The following is a 22,037-nucleotide window of genomic DNA, read 5'->3' as shown; positions in this document are numbered from 1 at the left end:
GAAAAAAAAAAAGTATCCAAGACCTCATTTTAAAAAAAGAAATAGACCAGGGGCAGGAGAGATGGCTTAGCAGTTAAGACACTTGCCTGCAAAGCCAAATGACCCAGGTTCAATTCCTCAGGACCCACATAAGCCAGATGCACAAGGGGGTGCACATATCTGGAGTTCATTTGCAGTGGCTGGAGACCCCGATGCACCCATTCTCTGTATATACTTCTCTCTCTGCCTATTTTTCTCTCTCAAATAAATACATAATAAAATATTTTTTTAAATTTTTTTGTTCATTATTTATTTATTTATTTGAGAGCGACGGACATAGAGAGAAAGGCAGATAGAGGGAGAGAGGAGAGAATGGGCGCGCCAGGGCTTCCAGCCACTGCAAACGAACTCCAGACGCGTGCGCCCCCTTGTGCATCTGGCTAACGTGGGACCTGGGGAACTGAGCCTCGAACTGGGGTCCTTAGGCTTCACAGGCAAGCGCTTAACCACTAAGCCATCTCTCCAGCCCAATAAAATATTTTTAAAGAAGAAAAGAAACAGACCCAGGCTTGGTGACACACACTTTAATCCCAGCATTCGGGACGCAGAGGTGGGAGGATGTGTTCCATCCAGGTCACCCTGAGACTCCATAGACTACACAGTGAGTTCCAGGTCAGCCTGGGCTAGAACCAGACCCTACCTCAAAAAAAAAAAAAAATAAAGAAAGAAGGAAGGAAAAGAAAGAAAGGCAACTTCGATGCAAAGTAATCAGAATAAATGAAATAAAAATGACCAGAGTGGTGGGAGTCCATGGAAGGAGGAACAGAAGAGTAATAGAGAAAAACCAGTGAAACCCAGGGCCAGTTATTCAAGATCAGTAAAATTAGTAAACCCTGGGGCAGGGCGAGGATGGCTTGATGGATGAAGCACTTGTGAGTACTTTGGATTCCCACTGGGAAGGCTGGATTCAGTAGTGCTAGTATCTGTAATCCAAGTGTGCCTGTGGCAAGACAGGAGAATCTTGGGTGTGTGGAGTCATATTCACATAAAGTTTGGGAAGGTTCTGACCATTGTTTCTTCACATATACATCCTGGCCCCCCTTTCAGACGTCACGTATACAAGGCCACTTATGGGCCAGTGAGCCAAGTTAAAATAGTGATGAACAAGAGGAGAACCTGCCTCCAACAGGGCGGAAGGCAAAGACTGACGCCTCAGGTTGTCCTGTGACTTGCTCCCCACCCCCAGGGAATATGTGCATGCACATGTGTGCGCGCACACACAGAGATAGCGAGCCTCTACTTAGACTAGTCAAGGAAAAGTCTTAAAGTTTCAACATCATCAATGGCAGAGTTGACATCACTACAGAATTTATAGATATCAAAATGATAAAAGAGCTATGAAAACTGACTATAAATCAATTCAACACACTCATGGAAATGGACAAAACCTTTGAAAGTCACAATTTACCAAATCTCAGTGAAGAATAAATCGTTAAGCTGAATAGCTTCCTATGGATTAAAATAATTGAATTGAAATTATATTTTCTCAATAACAAAACTTCAAGCTAGGGTGATTTTAGTTATGAACTCTAGCAAACATTTTTTTTAAAAAGAATTCACTACATACCCTTTCAGAAATTTGAAGAAGGAATCTTTCTCCCTCATCCAATGAGGCTTATATAACCCTGATATCAAAACCAAGTGAAAGCACTGCAGGAAAAGAGAGAGAGCTGCAGGCCAATATTCTTCATGAACTGAAAATTCCTTAAAAATTCCTCAACCCCTCCCCCTACTTTAGAAAGCTGACTTCAATAACACATGAAAAGGACATTTCATGACCAAGGTAGGTCAGCATTAATCCTATAATTCACCCCATTCAAGACTGAGGAAAGAAAAAGATACAATAATATTTATTATCTCAATAGACCCAGAACTTCTTTAACATGAAAGACCCACAAAAAGAAATAGTGTACTTAATGAGGACAGGTTAAATGCTTGCCTGCTTAAGAACAAGCCCAGGGTGTCGACTCGGCTCTAACTGCTTTCATTCAGCATCATTATGGAGGTTCCAGATAGTTAATGGCAACGAGGGAAGGAGAAAATCAGAGAGCAAGAATGATTTCATGTGCAGCTAACATGCTTGTCTACATAGTAAATCTGGTAGAAGTGATAAAATTACCACTAAAACTAATGAGAATGTTTACTAGTGTTTCATGACACATGATTAATACACACTATCAACTGCATGCTTCCCTATAAGCAACATACAAACTAACATTAAAAGGTACCATTTGGGGGGCATGGTGGTGCACACCTTTAGTCCCAGCACTCAGGAGGCAGAGGTAGGAGGATTGCTGAGAGATCAAGGACACCCTGAGACTACATAGTGATTTCTAGGTCAGCCAGGGCTAAAGTGAGACTCTACCTTAAAGAATCAAAAAAAAAAAAAAAAAAAAAAAAGGCTGGCATTTGCCTGCAAAGTCAAAGGACCCAGGTTTGAATCCCCAGGACCCACATTAGCCAGATGCACAAGGGGGTGCACATCTGGAATTTGTCTGCAGTTGCTGGAAGCCCTGGTGCACCTATTCTCTCTCTCCCTCTTTCTCTGTGAAATAAATAAATTAATTAAAAATTTTTGTATAAAGGACCATTTGGGCTAGAAAGATGGTTCAGCAGTTAAAGCATTTGCCTGCAAAGCCTAAAAACTTGGGCTTGATTCCTCAGTACCCTCATAAAGTCAGATGCACAAAGTGGTGCATGCATCTGGAATTTGTTTGCAGTGGCTAGAGGCAGACCTGGTATGGCCATTCTCTCTGTCTCTGTTTTTCTCTCGCTCTTTCTCTCTGCTTGCAGAATAAATAAATAAAAATTTGAAAAGTACCACTTACTATAATAATAGTAGTAGTGATAATAATATTTTTTAAAAAAGAGTTTGAACAAAGCTGTCCCTAGAGGACATAGGTTATTAGTGGAAAATCCCAGTGCCAAGGGTGAGAATACTTCCCAATAAGGTGCTGGTCAGGGAAACTATAAAGGCCCCTAAAACAATATAAACTATCGCCATTGTTCTTGGGTGCCCAAGACTAGGTAGTAAGTCTTTGTTGCTAAAGACACTCTATTCTTCAGTTGCAGGACAGAGAAAACAAACTGGAACTGAGCTGGAAGCTTCCATGCTGCTGACTAGTTCCAAAGTGTTGGAAGGTACTACACAGGCTGCTGGAAAAGAAAAATCACCATCAGTCTTACCCAGCTATGGACCCTCTGACCTACACTGGCAACCAGCCAGGCAAGATGTACCCACTGTGCAATAGTGGTTTGACTGTTATGGAGGTAACCAACTGCTTTCTGTCTGGATTTGAGGTCTGCTCCATAGGAGGCAATTCATATGTGGTACTTTAAACCTGGTCAAAGGCCTGGTGGCTTAGGGTGGTCAGAGGCCCTAGAGGGATCTACCACTGTCGGTATGTGTGGTAATTTGAATGGATGCCCCCCAATATAGTCAGGATTTTATTAAAGTTTGTAATCTGACTGGAGGAGGTGTCACTGTGGGTGGGTCCTAGGATCCAGCCTTAAGGTGTGGGGGTGGATTTGGAATTCCAGTCTACAGATATGCAGAGTGCCCGAGCTTTACCTGGGTTCCTAAGTGTCCTTGCTTGCTTTTTGGTGGGGACTCCTCTCTCTCTGCTTGAACCTGTGAAAGCAGGACAGTTTATTCTGCCATTATGGAACTTTCCCTGCTTCAGTAAATCCCTTCCCCCATAACTGTGCCTGGTCTGGAAGTTCATCCCAGCTGCCTGAAGCTGACTGCTACAGTATGCTAAATGGATTGGCTGTCTAACTGCCTTCTATATATTTATGTCTATACCCACAGATTAGTGCTGCTCCAAGCCTTGATCATAGACGTTTCTTTTTGTAGTGGTCAGAGGTTAACACAGAGACACATAGGTGACAAAAGTGCTGAGAACAAGTGACTATTGTGTGCTGAGCCTTAATGGGATATCTCTGTCTTCCACTCAAAAGCTCAGGAAACATCATGAAAGAATGCAAGAGTCAGTGGAAGACGAGGAGTGCCGTGAAATGCTGTCTTCTGGAAACAACATGGCCATTCCACCCAGGCACTGGTAGGATGTGTGGTTTCCTCCAGAAGACTGAGCTTGTTCCCTCGCGGATGGAGGAGGGGCTTAAGAGGCTCCACCCCTCCCTGAGGCGCTGTTGACAGTTAATGGTTGTCTAGGAGGAGAAGTCATATTCTTTAGAGGTATAGCCACTGGTAAATTGCCCATGCTCCATTAAATAACCCCTTATCCAGGCTGGGGAAATGGCTTAGTGGTTAAGGCATTTGCCTGCGAAGGCTAAGGCCCCTGGTTCAATTCCCCAGGACCCACATAAGCCAGAGGCACAAGGGAGTACATGCAGCTGGAGTTTGTTTGCAGTGGCTACTCTGGCATACCCATTCTCTCTTTTTCTCTATCTGCCTCTTCCTCTCTCAAATAAGTAAGTAAATAAAATGTTTTTTTAAAAAAACCCTTCATCTGAACTTATGCAAGAAATCCTAATTTAACTCAGTGGGTCACACACACACACACACACACACACACACACACACACACACACAAACATGAAAGTAGAAAGGGCAAAAATCAGTTGGGAAGAAAGGATTTAGGAGAGGAAAAGAGAAAATGGTTGAAGATGATCAAAACATTCCATATACAACGTATGAAAATTTCCAAAATAAAATTAAAAATTTTCAGGATTACAATTTACAGGGCTTGGAGGTAGCTCTGCAAGCACGAAGACCCAAGTTTGAATTGCCAGCCCTCACGTAAATGCCAGGTGGGCATGACAACCCACCAAAGAGGCAGAGGCAGAAGATTTCCAGGGCAAGTTGGCTAGCAAGGCTAGACAAGTCAGGGAGGGCTAGGTTCAAGTGAGAGCCTCTGTCCCAAAAAAGAGGAGAGTGATCAGGAAGACATTTGACATCAACCTCTGGCTTGCACACACATGCATGCACACATGTGCCCACCGGCACACCATACACAGTACACACATACACGAAAAAAGTTTCTATTTATGACAGTATAAAATTTGGAATGCTTTGGAGTCAGTCAGAGAAAAAAAAAATATGTAAGAGCTAAACAATGAAAAGCTAGATGTTAAAGATCTGAAAAGCAGAGACATGCCTTGCTCATGGTCAGGAGATTCGATGATGTAAAGATATCAGTGCTTCCCAAAATATACCAGTCTATTCAAAGCAATCCAGTCAAAGTCCTTGCAGGTTTGCTATTAAGGATACTCAAATTCATTTGAAAATGTAAAGGGAATCTGAATAACCAAAACTAGGGCCTGGAGAGATGGCTCAGATGATTCCTTGCAAAGCCTGTGGGCCCAGGTTTAATTCCTCAGCCAACCACATAAAGCTGAATGGGCATTCATTCACAGTCACCACACACACATACACTAAATCAATAAATAAAAGGTAAAAAATAATAGGCAAGAACTACATAATCTGATTTTAAGTTTATGATAAAGTCAAGCAATCAAGAGAGAGTGATGCTGGTATAAAGATACAGAGAGCTGGGCATGGTGGCACACACCTTTAATCTCAGCACTTGGGAGGCAGAGGTAGGAGGATTGCCAAGAGTTCAAGGCCAGCCTGAGACTACCGAGTGAATTGCAGGTGAGCCTTGGCTAGAAGAAACCCTACCTATCTCAAAACAAACAAACAAAATAAAGATACAGAGATTACTGGAGCAGAATACAGAACCTAGAAATAAGGCTGTCTCTCTACATGTACAGAACCCAGTTTTCATGAAGTTGCCAAGGTGATTCAGTAAGAAAAGATAATTGCTCCAAGAAGTTATGTTGGAGTTAGGCTCTGGACATCCAAATGCAAAATAAACTTTTATTTATGACTTGCACATAACACAAAAAGAGTCATAAGCCTAGATATAAAATACAAAGCTATCACAATTCCTGAATAAAACAGAAGAAAACCTTTGTAAGCTTGAATTAGGCAAAAATTTTTTAGAAATAACAACATAAACCATGATCCTAAAAAAGCAATAACAATAAATCAGATTTTGTTAAAATATATGCTGTTTGAAAGATGCAACAGAAGGGAATGAGAAAAAAAAACCTTAGATTCCAATGCAATATTTTCAATCATGTATCAGCTAAGGGATTTGTTTCTAGAAAAATAACACTAAAAGTCCTTTAAGGGTTAGAGAGATGGCTCAGCGGTTAAAGGCACCTGCTTGCAAAGGATGATGGCCTGGGTTCAATTCCTCAGCACCCATGTAAAGCCAGATAAGGTGCATGCATCTAAAGTTTGTTTGCTATGGCTAGAGGACCTGGTGTACCATTATCTCTCTTTATCTCTCTCTGCCTGCAAATAAATATTTTTTTAATTTCAAAATTCAATAATAAAAGGAAGCCAATGAAAATGGCAAGTGAGCCGGGCATGGTGGCACACACCTTTAATCCCAGCACTCCGGAGGCAGAGGTAGGAGGATCGTTGAGAGGTCGAGGCCACCCTGAGACTCCATAGTGAATTCCAGGTCAGCCTGAGCTAGAGCGAGACCTTACCTTGGAAAAACCAAAACAGAAAAAAGAAAATGACAAGTGATTTCAATGTCATGTCATCCAAGAAGATGGCCAATAAGCACATGAGAAGACATTGAACAGAGCTAGTCACTAGGAAATGCAAATTAATATCACAGCTATCAGAGATCAGCTGTCAGCATGATTAAAATCTACTAAACTGACCAAGTGTAAGTGAAATAGTGTAAAAATAAAGATTCTCAGACTGATGATCTGAAAAACAGGTTGGTGGGTTCTTAAAATTTTAATCACCTATCTGTTATATAATCCAGCCCTTCCACTGCTAGGCTTTTGTTTTTATTTTTATTTATTTATTTGAGCTAGGGATCTCACTCTAGCCCAGGCTGACCTGACATTCACTATGTAGTCTCAGAGTAGCCTCGAACTCACAGCAATCCTCCTACCTCTACCTCCCCAGTGCTGGGATTAAAGGTGTGCGACACAATGCCTGGTTTTAGGCTTTTATTAAGAGAAATGAAAGCATGTAAGAATTAGTACATGAATGTTCAGAGTGACTTTATTTTTTAATCTGCCAGCAACCTAAGTATCCATTAACAGGTGAGTGGATAAAGTGTGGTATGCCCATACAACAGACTATTACTTCACCAAACAAAGGAATGAGTTAGTGACTTGTGCAATAACATGGGTGAACCTCAATTCAGAGGCTTCTGTGAAAGAAGTCAGAGATAAAGAGTATCATATAAAATGATTCAAAGTCTATTGAACTCTAGAAACTGCAGACCAAATATAGAGACAGAAATCCCGCTGGTGGTCACTTTCGCCTGGGGATGCTGGGCCAGTGGGATGATGATGCATCAGGAGGAAACCGGGCAGGTGTGTTACCTTGACTATGGTAATGGGTTCATAGGTATATGCACATGTCAAAACTTATTCCACTGACACTTCAAATTTGCGCGATTTATTGTGTGTAGGCCATACCTTAACAATCCTGTTTAAAGATAAAAGAAGAAGGGAGGAAGGGGAAAGTGTTCCAGGTAGAGGAACCAAGCTAGTCAGAGGCCTAGAGGGGGCAGTCAGCAGGGCTCTCCTAAAAGGAGAGTTCTCTGTGGCTGGAGAAAGGGGGCATGACTTAGGCAGAGACTCATGATTACTGACCCCTGTAATCTGCTTATTATGTATTCTGAGTGTCTCCAAGAATCTTCCAACAGTGCCTCAACCTAGCCTGCTGCAACCCGGCAACACTCAGCCTCCCTCCTGCGACCCGGCAACACTCAGCCTCCCTCCGGATGTTCAAATGATCCCCACAGCAGGAGGCTTGGGCTCCAGGATGGTGAGGCAGAGCCTGAGGAAAGGAGAAGATGCTGGAGATGGTGGTGGTGGCCTCGGGACTCAAGAGATGCGCCCAGCACCTCCCTGCAGACCAGAGGAATCTGCATTGATTTACAAAAGCCAGTGTACAAGCGAGTTGTGTGCAGTCATAGTTCTGTTGAATGCGCTGTGAGACACATCTTAGGACTGTCTAGTAGAATTCTCTGCCACCATTCCAAGTCCAGTGCCTAGGCTGGGGAGGGAAGAGTTTGGGGATAGTTCATATATTTGGCATGAGAAATGGCAGCAGTGGACTGTGGTACAGGAGCAAAAACTTCTAAAAGCAAGCTTGAGAGGCCAGGTCATTGGGTGAACTGGGTTTCTGTAAATTGGCTTTTTTGTTTATTTGTTTGGTTTTTGGTTTTTTGAGATAGGGTTTCACACTAGCCCAGGCTGACCTGGAACTCACTATGTAGTCTCAGGGTGGCCTCGAACTCATAGCGATCCTCCTACCTCTTCCTCTGTGCTGGGATTAAAGGTGTGTGCCTCCATGCCTGGCTGTAAATTGGCTTTTGGCAAACTTGTTTCTGCAAACTGTAAGGTGGTTTTCTACTTCTGGGGAATATGGGCAAGGGAAGGTACCATTTCTCCAGAGACAGAAGACAGCATTTACAGCCTTCTGTTGAAATCAGATTTCTTTCGTTCTTTTTTTCTCTTTCTTTCTTGTTTTTTTTTTTTAAGGCAGGAATGGTGGCTCATGCTTATTATTTTATTTATTTATTTATTTGAGAGGAAGAGAGAGAGAGAGAGAGAGGGAGGAAGAGACAGAAAGAGAGAATAGGTGCTCGAGGGCCTCCAGATACTGCAAACGAGCTCCAGATGCATACACCCCCTTGTGCATCAGGCTTACATGGGTCCTGGGGAATTGAACCGGGGTCCTTAGGCTTTGCAGACAAATGCCTTAACCACTAAGCCATTTCTCCACCCCATGTTTTTTTAAAATTTTTATTGACATTTTCCATGATTATAAAAACATATTCCATGGTAATTCCCTCCCTTCCCCCTGACACTTTCCCCTTTGAAATTCCATTCTCCATCATACTACCTCCCCATCTCAATCATTGTACTTACATATATAATACCAACCTATTAAGTACCTTCCTCACTTCCTTTCTCTTCCCTTTATATCCATCTTCTTTTTTTTTAATGAGGAGTGATGGTGGTGTGGATAGTCTGGAGCAGACCAATGGTCTGAGCCCCCAGAGGCAGAGAGGGAGCAGAAGGACCGTACAGTGTTTCCCAGGCGGATGAGAAAACCCAGCAGGCAGCACGAGTAACATACAAGATGGTTTAAGAATGAACCACAATGCGGCTGCTCAAAAGATGACATGTGGGCTCAGGGGACGGAGCCACCAGGGTGGCTGGCAGCAGTTCTTTGTGAATGTCCTTTGGGAAGACAGGATTGACATGGGCTTGTAAGATGTGTTTAGATTTGGATCAAGATGGGAGAAGAGGAGAGCTGTCCAGGGCACCCTGTGCTAGGGACAGTCAGCAGGAGCAGCACTTGTTCTGAAGTGACCCTCCTCACGTCACAACCACTGGGTGGAACTGAGAAGCTGGCTCAGTGGTTAAAGACGCTTGCTTGTACCCACACAAAGCTGGACGTGAAGAAGCACACGCATGCGTGTGTAATCACAACACGCCTATGGTAATGGGAGGCAGAGCCAGGAGAATCTGGAATCTTCCAAGTAGCAGCAACAGCAAAACAATGAGGGAGATCCTGTCTAAAGAAAGAAGGTGGAAGAAGAGAAACACCCCAAGTTTGTCCTTTGACCTCCACACGTGTGCTGTCTCTCTCCCTCTCTCTCTCTCTGGCTTTCTCTCACACACAAATAATAATGAAATAAAACCACCATGGACAGAATCGATGCAAGGGTGCATGATGGGATTTGCATGCATGCGCGTGTATGTTTTTCTTTTCCTGACTCTTCCATCAAGAATATATATTACTTGTGCATTTAAAAATGTTCTGGATCTGCAAATAAACAAATCTAGCCCGTTTTCCTTCCTCAAAAGGAAGACCAGCCCTCCCTCTGACAGTAATGTGAAGACAGATGGGCTCTCCCAAGAGAGGCGAGGGCAGGAGATTCAGCCCCCAGCTGTTGGGCCCCCCCCACCCCCACACACCCTGTGTGTTCTACCAGGCCCGAGGCTTGACTGGATGTGGGCCAGGGGCAGAAAAAAGTAGGAGAGTGCTGTAAGGTGCCAGGAGCACCTGAGCAGCTGGGCAGGTGTGACAGCTGCCCTGGACCTCATGGAGCTGGCTGTGCCCACCCGTCTCCACCTCACCTCCCACCCCCAGCTCCCTGCTTTCCTGGCTAGCTCAGGTGTGGTGCATCTGTGGCCCATTGGCAGCTTCTTGCCCGCAGTGCTAGGGAGCTGTCAGGTTAAAAGCTGGCTTGCTCGACTTGATCCCACATGCGAGCTGTTTTATTTCCCCTCTCTCCCTTACACTGCTTCGGTGTGCTTTTATAAATATTTCACTAGCCTTGCTAAAGTCTATTTCATCTCTCTCTTAAATTTATTAAATATAAATGCAGCAACAACTCTACCATAAGTCTCTCTTTGCTGTCAAAACCTCAGGCTCCCGTGGAAGTAAATATAATTTGCTTTGTTTACCATGGGTAACTTGGAGCCCTATCTGCTGAATCAATACCTCCTGAGCCCCCCAAATTTCCCTGCTTCTGTTGGTAGGGGGCTACTTCAATTCTGCATCCAGCTCCGAGACATGGGCCCACTCTGAAGATGGCATGACAAAGCACTGTTAGAGGCTCTCGTCTGAGATGTGGCGCGGGAGTGCCCGAGTACAGTTGGTCTCCCCATGCCCTCTTCCAGTAGTAGCCATGGAAGCTTTTTCTCACACCCCAGACTTGAGTAACCCCGAGGCCCATCTGCGTGGAGCTCTGCCCCTTCCTTCTTTTTTGGAACAGAAGCCTCATCTGTCACAGCAGCAGACCTGGCCACAAAAACCCAAACCCCCATGAAATGATTGAGGGGGCTGATGCCCTCCCACTCCTGAGACCTGCAGCCAACAGAACCAGGGGGGAGGCAGGAATTCTGGCCCAACGCAAACCATAGGCACTACCCTCAGCCCCCCGCTGCTCCCTTTGTTCTTTGTTAATTTGCGAAAATAAATACAGCCCTGCGCAAGACTGTGGAGGGATGTCTACCAACTGCGGACCAGCAGGCAGGGAGCAGGGCTGCAGTCCCTTCTGTGGTGGCATTTCTCCTCTTCTGCTACTTGCAGTTTCCTGGAGGAGAAAGGCACCGGGAGCCACGGGGCGTTGGAAGGACCTAGTGAAGATGGGAGAGACAAGTGCACTTTATTTGGAAACATCATTTCCACAGTTTTATCTCTTCATAAAATGGTCCTCTTCTCGCTCTCCCCAGTCAGAATGGCTACCAGGAAAACAAATGACAGCAAATGCTGGGGAGGGTATGGGGGGGGTAAGACCCCTTATTTTCTGTTGGTGGAAATGTAAACTGGTGCAGCTACTGTGAAAAGCAGTGTGGAGGTCTCTCAAAGAACTAAGAATAGAGCTACCATATGACTCATTTCCAGGCATATTCCCAAGGGACTTTACATTCTACCATAGAAATGCCTGCACATCCATGTTCATTGCTGTTCTATCCACACCATAGCGGGGAAATGGAATTATCCTAGATGCCCATCAACTGATGAATGGATACTAGAAGTGGGGTACATATACACAATGGAATGCTATTCAGCTGTAAAGAAAAATGGCATCATGAAATTTTCAGGAAAACGGGCAGAACTGGAAAATATACTAAATGAGGTAATTCAGGCTCAGAAAGACAAATACTGCATGTTTTTCATATGCAGAAACTAGCTTCAAAGTTTTAGAGCTGGTTGTTTAAGTTGAAGTGACCGTCTATAGATTCTAGGATCCTAGAAAGGGACCATGAGTGGGGTAGGAGGTGTTCAGTGTCTACTGGCGGAGGATAGTACAGCTCATGCCATATAGGAATAGAGAGAGGGAATACTGGGAGGGGAGAGGTTTGAGCTGAGATAGGGCAAGGGGTGGAGATGAGGAAGCGGTAAGGCAGAAGGTTAGCTAAAATTAAAGGTGTATGAATAAGCTCAATGGAAACCTACTAGTTTTTTTTTTTAAAATATAATTTATTAGTTTTCTTATCAGCAAATACAGGCAGTTTGGTACCATTGTTTAGGCTCATCCATGACCTACCCCCTCCCAATGGCCCCTCCTTGTTGATGTAAATGGGTCGTGTATTGTGGAGATAGCCCACAGTTATTGGTACGATAAATGTCTCTGTATATCATGACCCAACATGTGACTCTGACATTCTTTCCGCCCTCTCTTCCGCAAAATTTCCCTGAGACGTTGGGTTCATTTTTGGTCTGCTTCAGTGCTGAGGTGTTGGGGGCCTCTGAGGCTCTGGCTCTCTGATTTGGTAGGAGTTGATTTTTCTCTGTGTTGGTTTCCTTCCCCCTTGTGCTGGTATCCAGTTCATCAGGAAAACAGCATCCTTGCTTGTTTCGCCAATTTTCCTTAGTTTCAGTCGGGCCCCTTTTGAGGCATAATGGGGGAAACCTACTAGTTTGAAAGCTAATTAAAAATATGATTAGAAAAAGAGAGAGAGAAAAGAATCAGAAGTATCCTTCATGGGTGGATAATGTTTCTCCTAGAAGCCATAGGTCATTACATGAAAATCCCAGGGCCAGGAGAGAGATACCTCCCAAAGAATCATTGGTCAGAGAGGTCCCAGAGGCCCTAAAACAACATAAACTATTGCCATTTACTTTGGTTGTCTGCAAGACTTAGACGGTCAGGCTCTCTTGCTGAAGACATCCCACATTTTGATTGCAGAAATTACACTGGAGCTGGGATGGAGACTTCCCCCTGCCCACTAGCTTTCCAAGAGCTGGAAGGTGCTAGGCAGGTGACTGGAGGAAGAAAAACCATCAGCAGTCTTACCCAGTGGTAGACCCTACATGCTACAACACTGACCTTACCAGGCAAGATATGCATACTGGTGCAAAAGTGGCATGCCTGTTATGGGGGTAACTGTAGCAGTTAGCTTCTAGCACCCAGCTAGAAGCAGCTTATGAAAGGAAAGAGTTTATCTCAGGCTGACAGTTTTGAGGGGAGGCCTCATCATGGTGGAGGAAGCTGACTCACTTCATCACACATCCGCAGCAGAGAGAGAACGGCAAGTGCAAGCGGGCTCTGAACACACAGCAGGACCTACAGCAAGGCTCCATCTCCCAAAGACACCAGCTGGTGACTAAGTAGGAAACTCAATTTAAAAAAAAATCAACTGAGGCTATGGGAGATATTTATATTCAAATTACCACAGTAACCAACTGCTTTCTGATTGGATAGGAGGACCACTCCATTGGAGAGAATTCATGGCTAGAGCTATAAACCTGGTCAAAAGATCATGGCTGGGGAGGCTATAGGGTCGCCGGGGAAATTTGCTGCTGCTATTTTGCTAAATGGATACATTGTCAAACTGCTTTGTAAATATTTATGTTTAGATCATAGATTAATGCTACTCTCAGCCTTGGTCAGAGAAGCCTAGTTTTGAAGTGAATAGTGGTTATAGCAGAGATTCATAACTGGTCAAAGTAACTACTGAGAATAATGACTTTTGAGCATTCAGCCTTTTATAGTGCCCCACTCCCACCAAGGGTCAAGAAACACTGACGAAGAAGGGGAGAGGAGTGGAAATAACATAGGTGCTGGATCATAGGAAGGACTGCTGTGTATTGCTGTTTTCTGAACCCCACATGACTGCTGCACTCATGAACTCACAGCAGCTATGGCTACCTACAAAGAGTGAGCCCATCAACATTCGGTCATGGCTGGGGAGGGACTCCGGAGGCTCTGCTCCTCCTTGAGGAGCTCTTGGCAGCTAGTGCTTGCTGGGTGAATGAGGAGTCATTTTTCTAATGGTGTAACCACTGGCAAGTTGTCCCCCACTCATGCTTCTGTAATCAAATCTAATTAAACTCAGTGGGTCATCAAAAAGAAAAAAAAAGGGCATGAAAGCCAGGCATGGTGGCTCATGCCTTAAATGCCAGCACTTGAGAGGCAGAGGTAGGAGGATCACTGTGAGTTCAAGGCCACCCTGAGGCTATAGTGAATTCCAGGTCAGCTTGGACTAGACTGAGATCCTATGTCAAAAAAAGAAAGAAAGAAAGAAAGAAAGAAAGAAAGAAGCAAAAAACCCCAAAACCAAAAAAGGAGCTATTAAAGTAGGAGGGGAATTGGTTGGAAATAAGAAAGGGGGGCTGGAGAGATGGCTTAGCGGTTAAGCGCTTGCCTGTGAAGCCTAAGGACCCCGGTTCGAGGCTCGGTTCCCCAGGTCCCACGTTAGCCAGATGCACAAGGGGGCGCATGCGTCTGGAGTTCATTTGCAGAGGCTGGAAGCCCTGGCGCGCCCATTCTCTTTCTCTCCCTCTATCTGTCTTTCTCTCTGTGTCTGTCCCTCTAAATAAATAAATAAATAAAAATTAAAAAAAAAAAAGAGAAAAAAAGAAAGGGCTTGGCAGGAGGAGAATAAGAGAGTGAATATGATTAATATTAATAGTATTACTAATAAATTGCCCTTTCATTCTGTCTTGTTTGTCTCTACTTTGGTCCATGACTATATTTTCTTTGTAAGAAAGTCAGCAGGCAACACTCAGCCCCAAATCCAGCCTTTAATTCCATCTCCTAGCTCAGAATCTTCTATCAAACTTGTAGATTCCAAATGGTGATTGCCCAGGTTGGATGGCCCATGGTACAGGACGGTGAGGCATGGTGAAATCTTTAGAATTGGCTTTTGAATCTAGGGAGTCTGCGTTAAAACTTCACAAATTGGGGGTCTGCTGTGAGGTCTCTGCATCCATCTTGTAAGTCCAGGGCAGGATGTTATGTGGGCTTACAGAGTTTCTGCCTCAGTCTCCCCCTACATGCTCCAGGATGAAAGGTAAAAGGCATATGTTTTCTGGGTTGGTTGGAGACTGTGAAGTTTTAGAATCTTGCTTTTGAAATGATTAATAATTTTGATTTTACAGCTTTGTTTCCATAGTTTAGGGTCAATATTTAAAATTTTTATTTGCAAGCTGGTCAGCGGTCCTTGGTGGGGAGAGAGAAACCCATAGACCTTACTTCTTAGGGGGTTAACTGAGCCCCTGTGTCTGGTGCGGAGAAGACACAGGAACAAGAAGAATTAGGTAGCTAGCCACTTGGCCCTGGAGACCTTCATCACCCACTGTCCTTCTGCCTCCCTGGGAGTCCGCTGCCAGCCTTTCTTTGCCTGCTGTGTGGGCGTGGGTGGCTGCAAGTCCCCAAAGATGAGTGGCGGGCAGTGGTGGCAGTAGCAGGATGGCTGCTTCCTGTCGCTGTTGGGAGTGTGGCTATTTCAGTAGCGTACAGCCTCCCTCTGGTTCAGGGAGGGCGGGAAGGAGTGGGTGGGGGGCGTGGGGGGCGGGGCAAGCCTCTCAGTTTTCACCAGGTGTTTCGCAGGGAAACTTTGTCTTTCCTCCTGCTTCTGCTGCCCACTGCTGGCAGAATGGGCTTGTCAGGGCTGCGCAGCTGGCTTTTTTAGAGGCTTTTCAGTCATGTCTTTTTTTTTCTTTTTTTCCTTTTAAGTTAAAATAAAAGAAGAACCCAGGCACATTCTACTTAAAGTTGGGATGGACCATACGAGGCAAGATCTTTTGAAATAAAATTAACCCTAAAAAATCCTGGAATCACTAGCACTTGGAGGATCCTGAATTTAACATATTTTGTTTCTTGGGCATTTGGGCTGTGACTTCACTTGTCTTGGGGCAATGGGGACAAGGAGAGGGAGACATGGCAAATACAGGACTGCTGTCTATCTGCTCACCTTTCTCCCCCTCTCTGGCGGAGTTCTCTCAGTTGGTCCCGGGTGGGATGACGTTACACGTCTGCCCGCTTTCTCTCACGGTCAGTGCTCTGCCACACACCAAACCGTTGCTGTGCACTCCCCTGGAGAGTCGGCTGGATGGTAGCTGGTATCGCCAGTTCTCACATTAGGTCAAGAAGCTGGGAGAAGGGAATTGGCTAGTTTAGGGTGCTTGGTGTTGTAGACAGCTTCACGTTGCTGGGATGAACATCCAAACCTGGCAGTTTAATGGGAGGAAATAAATTCAAGCTTACAGATCCAGGGAAGTTCCATCAACGGCAGAAGAGGCTGGCTCCCATTCGTAACTCCAAGCAGAGAGAGAACCCACTGACGGCCAGCAAACGCCAGAAGCAGCAAGAACACAACAGGCCACTGCAAACAAGACCCCCACAGAGCTCTGTACACTCAAGGCCACCCCCCAGTGACACCCCCTCCAGCCAGGGGGCTAGAGACCCAAGCTTTATTAAAACGCCTGAGTCTGCGAAGGCCACACATTCCAACTACCCTACCTGGTGACTCTCTAGGACTTTAAGCAGTGTGCCCATCCACTACCCCTTGGCCTGCCTTGAGATTGTGGCCCTGGATAACTCGGGTTCCATGTTGTGGCTGTCTCCCAACAGGGTGCCATGAAACTTTAATGAGTTAGGGTACTGGTTCTCAATGGGAGGCAGTTTTGTCCCAGGGGATATGGGGTGATGTCTAGAGCCACTTTTGGTTGTTCCCACTGTGTGTGTGTGTGTGTGTCTGTCTGCTGGCATCTAGTAAGCAAAGGTTACTAGAATTCCTCTAACCCCTGGGATAAACAAAGCCACCCTCCCCCATGGAGCCCCATCTTAGAAGGTTAGCAGTAGCCAGGTTTCAAGAGGACTCCATGTGGCTGGACTCCAGGTGGCTGATCTCACCTGGTGCTACTGCATGCAGTGGGCTAATTATACCAGCAAAGCATACTGGTGCTCCATGACAGATGAGCATGGTTAGAGGTCAGTAGAGTTTTCTGGGAGGTGGTAGGGAGGATCAGTCTCATAGAAATAAAAGGAATCGGGAATATGTGGAGGTGGAGTTGGGCCATGAGCTCAAGCCCTAAGCTGCCCACTAGGTGCCCTGGTCCTGGCATGATCCGCCAGAGATGCTTAACATTGTGGGTGAGGGCTTCAGGTCTTATGACCAGCTCCCTGACATCTCCCACTAGCTTTGGCATCCGTTGGAAGGCATGGCCACATGTGCAGTGTATTTTGGCTGAAGGCAAGGTCCTGGTAGCCACTTAGCATAGAGTAGGGACACCAGCTATTGACAGGGAGCACTTTGGTCCCGGAGAGGGGACAGGAGGCTCCACCACCAGGAGCTTAAGTACTGGCCTAGGTTTTCAGAGGCACCCCTCTCCCTCATGACAAAGTACGTCTCCAGACCCAAAGCCAGAGGGTCCCTTGGCATTTTTAACGCCTTAACTCACATCAAGGCTTATTTCCTGCACTCTAAAATAAGGAGGTCTCACATACAGTTCTCAATGTCTTTCTTTTCTAGTGTGTGTGTGTGTGTGTGTGTGTGTGTGTGTGTGGTGTAGTATGTGGGTGTGGTGTCTGCACATGTGTGGCATATGTGTGCATGTGCACAGGTGCACTTGCCTGGCTGAGCACAAGTACAGAGGCCAGAGAAAGAGGCCCGAGGTCAGGTCCTTCGCCGTGGCCCTTCTACATTTGATCTCTGAGGCAGCGACTCTCTCTGAACCTGGAGCTTGCTGGGTTGGGTTTTAGTTTAAGGTTGGCAGGTTGACCAATGAGCCCCAGCAATCCTCCTGCCTCTGTCCCTTGGAGCTGGGGTTCTAAGGCATGCATGGCCACACCCTGCTTATTATTATTATTTTATTAAGGAGACAGTTGTAAGGACACATATGTTGGAACCATCATTCCCCTCCTCCCTACCCCTATTCTGTCGAAGGCCCTTAGTGGGATTGCTGGTACTCACCACTGAGTTGTGAGCGCAGCAGTCAGTCACTGTGGGGAGGACTGTGTCTCTGGATGTTCCCTCCCACTCTGTGGCTCTTACATTCTTTCTGCCCCCTCTTCTGCAAAATCCCCTGAGTCTTCGTGGGTGTGCTTTCATTCTACCTTAGTGTTGAGCTCTCAGCAGCTCCTAGATCTCTGCTCTGGTGCATTCTGAGGGTCCTCATGTCTGTCCGCATCACCCTGGCCCAGGATTACCAAACTTGTCGTGGGAGCAGCACATTTGCTCATCTCGCGAGTTCCCTGTGGTTTTACCTGGCTGCTATGCGAGGGGTGGTTCATCTCCTGTCAGGGATCCAGCTATCTATTCTCTTTTCCCCGATTTTTGAAAAAAAAAATTATTAGAGACAAGAGAAGGACAGAGAGAGGGGGGAGAGAGATAATAGGATTGCCAGGGCCTCTAGCCACTGTGAACGAATTCCAGATGCATGCACCACCATGTGCATCTGGCTTATGTGGGACCTGGAGAATCAAACCTGGGTCCTTAGGCTTCACAGGCAAGTGCCTTAACCACTAAGCCATCTCTCCAGCCCTCTCTATTCTTGTCTTATTGGTAGATTATAGTTGTTCTCGCTGCTTTCTCAAAAATAAAGACAGATTCTTCACACATCCAGCTTTTTATGTGGGTGCCAGGGTTTGAGTTTAGTAATGAAGGCTCAGCAATCATTCTTACCCAATGAGCCATCTTTCCAACCCCAAACTTCTAAATTTCTAAGCTTCATTTGTTTGGTTTTTTAAAATTAAATTAAATTTAATTTAATTTATTTATTTGAGAGCGACAGACACAGAAAGACAGATAGAGGGAGAGAGAATGGGCGCGCCAGGGCTTCCAGCCTCTGCAAACGAACTCCAGACACGTGTGCCCCCTTGTGCATCTGGCTAACGTGGGACCTGGGGAACCGAGCCTCGAACCCGGGTCCTTAGGGTTCACAGGCAAGCGCTTAACCACTAAGCCATCTCTCTGGCCCCTTGTTTTGTTTTGTTTTGAGATAGTGTCTCGCTCTAGCTCAGGTCGACCTGGATTTCACTCTGTAGTCCCAGGCTGTCCTAAAACTTACAGTTAATCCTCCTACCTCCGCCTCCTGAGTGCTGGGACTAAAGGCGTGAGCTTGAATTTCTAATTTTCACTGAACCACCTGGAGATGTTGCCATGTGGGGACAGTTGCTGTGCAGCGGCATTCTCATTTATATAGGGGTCTCCTCATGACCCTCGACTATTCACTCTTAGCTTCACTTCACACAGCGCCCCTCCCCAACCACCCACCTCCAACTGGAGGCTGGCTCTTCTGCACCAGGTGTTGGGTGTCTCCTCCGCCAGCACTGGTGTGTCAAAGTGCTTAGACTCGGGGCCCTTATCTCTACCTCACTTTCTACCGTGAATCACAGTGCAAAACTCTCAAAGCTAACAAAACTGCCTTTCTGTTTGGGGACATCCCCCCACCCTTCTGGCTGGCTCCGAGGTCCCCGTGCAGGCGCACTCTGTCCTCGCCAGGTGGCCGCTGGGTTTTGTGGGCCATCCCTGGTTGGCAGCCAGCAAGGCCGGGCTGGCGAGGCCCACGGGCTGGCTCCGGAGCGAGAGCGCTTCGTGCGCGAGCGACGGTGGTGCGGGCTAACGCTCGGTGGAGAGTGACCCATATTTCCTAACATGATTTCCCTGCTGTAACTCAAATTGAGTTCATGTTATTCTAATGATATCAGTTGACCTTGAGAATTAGACCAAGAAGCCTGGGGTTATTCTTGCAACTTCCACTGCAGATTCTCTCGATGTGTTTGGAAACTCATGGCTCCGAGTGGGCAGGGGAAAATAGAAAAACAAAAGATGCTGACCTGCTCCCGTTTCTAGAAGGCGCATGGGGGCGGCTGCGGACCCTCGGAGGCGTCCTGGCTCTCTCTTCAGTCCTGCTTCCTTCCATGTTGTCTGAACCCGCACCCACCCAAGAGTGAGGGCGCTTGCTGGGCCTCATCTGCCCTCCTCCCCAAGCTCCTGGATCCCTCTTGGCAGGAAGAATCCCGACCCCAGCCAATCTGCCAAGTCGGTCTCCTTGTACCTCACCCAGTATCACTACATACCTCCTCCTCCTCATTATTATTATTATTATTATTATTATTATTATTATTTTTACTTGTGCGTGTGTATGCATGTGTTTGTGCCTATGTGGTGACCCATGCACTCTCTGGTGGTGGTGACAGCCAAACGCTGCGTTTCCTGCTCCATCACTCTTTATTTAAACCTGCACTCTTACTGATCCTGGAGATTGCAGTGTCCTGCCCTCCCCCCCCCCCCCCCCCCCCCCCCCCCCCCCCCCCCCCCCCCCCCCCCCCCCCCCCCGCCTTCAGCAAGCTCCAGCGAGTCTCTGGTTTCTGCTCCCTGCAGGACTGGGAGTGCAGACACAGGAGGCCGCTGGGCTGTTTATGTGAGCCCTGTATCGCCCAGTGCTCACACGGGAAGAGCTCTTAAACAAGGAGCCTTCTCTCTAGTCTATGCACCTCTTCATCCCTCCCTCCCTTGTTCCCCATTGCTGACAGCAAGGGTCCACAAGTCCCTAGTCAGGCACCCATCCACACCCCCCACCCCAGTCCTCCTCCTGCTTTTGTTTTTTTGTTTTTTGGCTTTTCAAGGTTAGGTCTCACCAAGCCTACGCTGACCCGGAATTCACTATGTAGTCTCAGGTTGGCCTCAAACTCATGGCGATCCTCCTACCTCTGCCTCTCACGTGTTGGGATTTAAAAGTGTGCACTGCCATGCCCAGCCTTTTCAGTCCTTTTTATTATTATTATTATTATTTATTTGTGGTCAGAGAGAAAGAGAGAGAGAGAGAGTGAGAGACTGGGCACACCAGGGCCTGTAGCTGCTGCAAACAAACTCCAGATACATAATTCACTTTGTGCGTCTGGCTTTATATTGGGGTACTGGTAATCAAACTTGTGTCTTTAGGCTTTGCAGGCAAGCTCCTTAACCACTAAGCAATCTCTCCAGTCCGACTCCAGCCCTTCTTGTCAACACGAGCCTCTGCACAGCGCAGAGGGACTGCCTGCTTCAGCATACCTCTGTCCTCCTTCTGTCGCCTCCTCCTAAAACACCCCGTCACCTCTTTCATCTACTCCTTACATGCCCACAGGTCATCCCTCTTGTATTCACTGGTCTCCACAAGCTTTCTAGAACCCAGGCTGTTTTTAAAAAGTATTTAAAAATATTATTTATTTATTTATTTGACACAGAGAGAGAGAGAGAGAGAGAGAGAGAGAGAGAGAGAGAGAGAGAGAGAGGGAATGGCACTCTAGGACATCCAGCCACTGCAAATGAACTCCAGACACCTGTGTCTCCTTGTGCATCTGGCTTACATGGGTCCTAAAGAATCTAACCGGGATCCTTTGGCTTTGCAGGCAAATGCCTTAACTGCTAAGCCATCTCTCTAGACCTCCAAGCTGTTCTGAATGCTGAGGTCATAGCTGGAATGAGGTGAATCCTGTCCTTATTGTGAGTGTGCCTCCTCTGCAACGAACAATAGCAAGGAGACTTCCCCCAGGAAGAGCCGTGGAGGGCATGGCAGTGTGATGTGTCCAAGGGAATGTGAGGTGACTTCTTTATGAGGGGGCTTAGGAAATGCCTCCTGAGGAGGATGTTTGAGCTGAGATCAGAGGATGCAAAATAACCAGGTCTGCAGAACAGCTGAGAGAAAGGATTCATCCCCAAAGCTCTAGGGAGGGTTCTGGGCTGGGCAGCGTCCTGTGACTGAAAGGGGGTAGGACTGTCAGTCAGAGAAAGGCCCCCAAGTGGAGAACTGAAGAACTGGAGAACTGAAGGCTGGAACCTGGGGCAGACAGATGGGTTCAAATTCACCTTAGGTGGCCTGAGACCTTGGTAAGTTGTATGACTTTTCCATACCTCAATTTCCTTGTGTATAAAAGGAGATGGGGGAGGTAGCTGGAGGGATGGTTTAGCGGTTAAAGTGTTTGCCTGCAAAGCCAGAGGACCCAGGTTCGATTCCCCGGGATCCATGTAAGCCAGCTGCATGCACAAGGGGCATGTGTGTCTGGAGTTCGTTTACAGCGGCTACAGGCCCTGGTGTGCCTATTCTTTCTCTGTCTGTCTTCTCTCTATCGTTCTCTGTGCTTACAAATAAATAAATAAAAATTAAAAATTTATTAAAAGGAGATGGGACGAGGGTTTACGATGATTTGCTCATTTGACTAATGCTCGCTTCACTAAGGTTTCTAGTTTTCCCATGT

Source organism: Jaculus jaculus, chromosome 1 (genome assembly GCF_020740685.1).
Source record: "Jaculus jaculus isolate mJacJac1 chromosome 1, mJacJac1.mat.Y.cur, whole genome shotgun sequence".
Classification (NCBI taxonomy): domain Eukaryota; kingdom Metazoa; phylum Chordata; class Mammalia; order Rodentia; family Dipodidae; genus Jaculus; species Jaculus jaculus.
The sequence above is the reverse complement of the archived record's forward strand: the minus strand, read 5'-3'. Positions refer to the sequence as shown.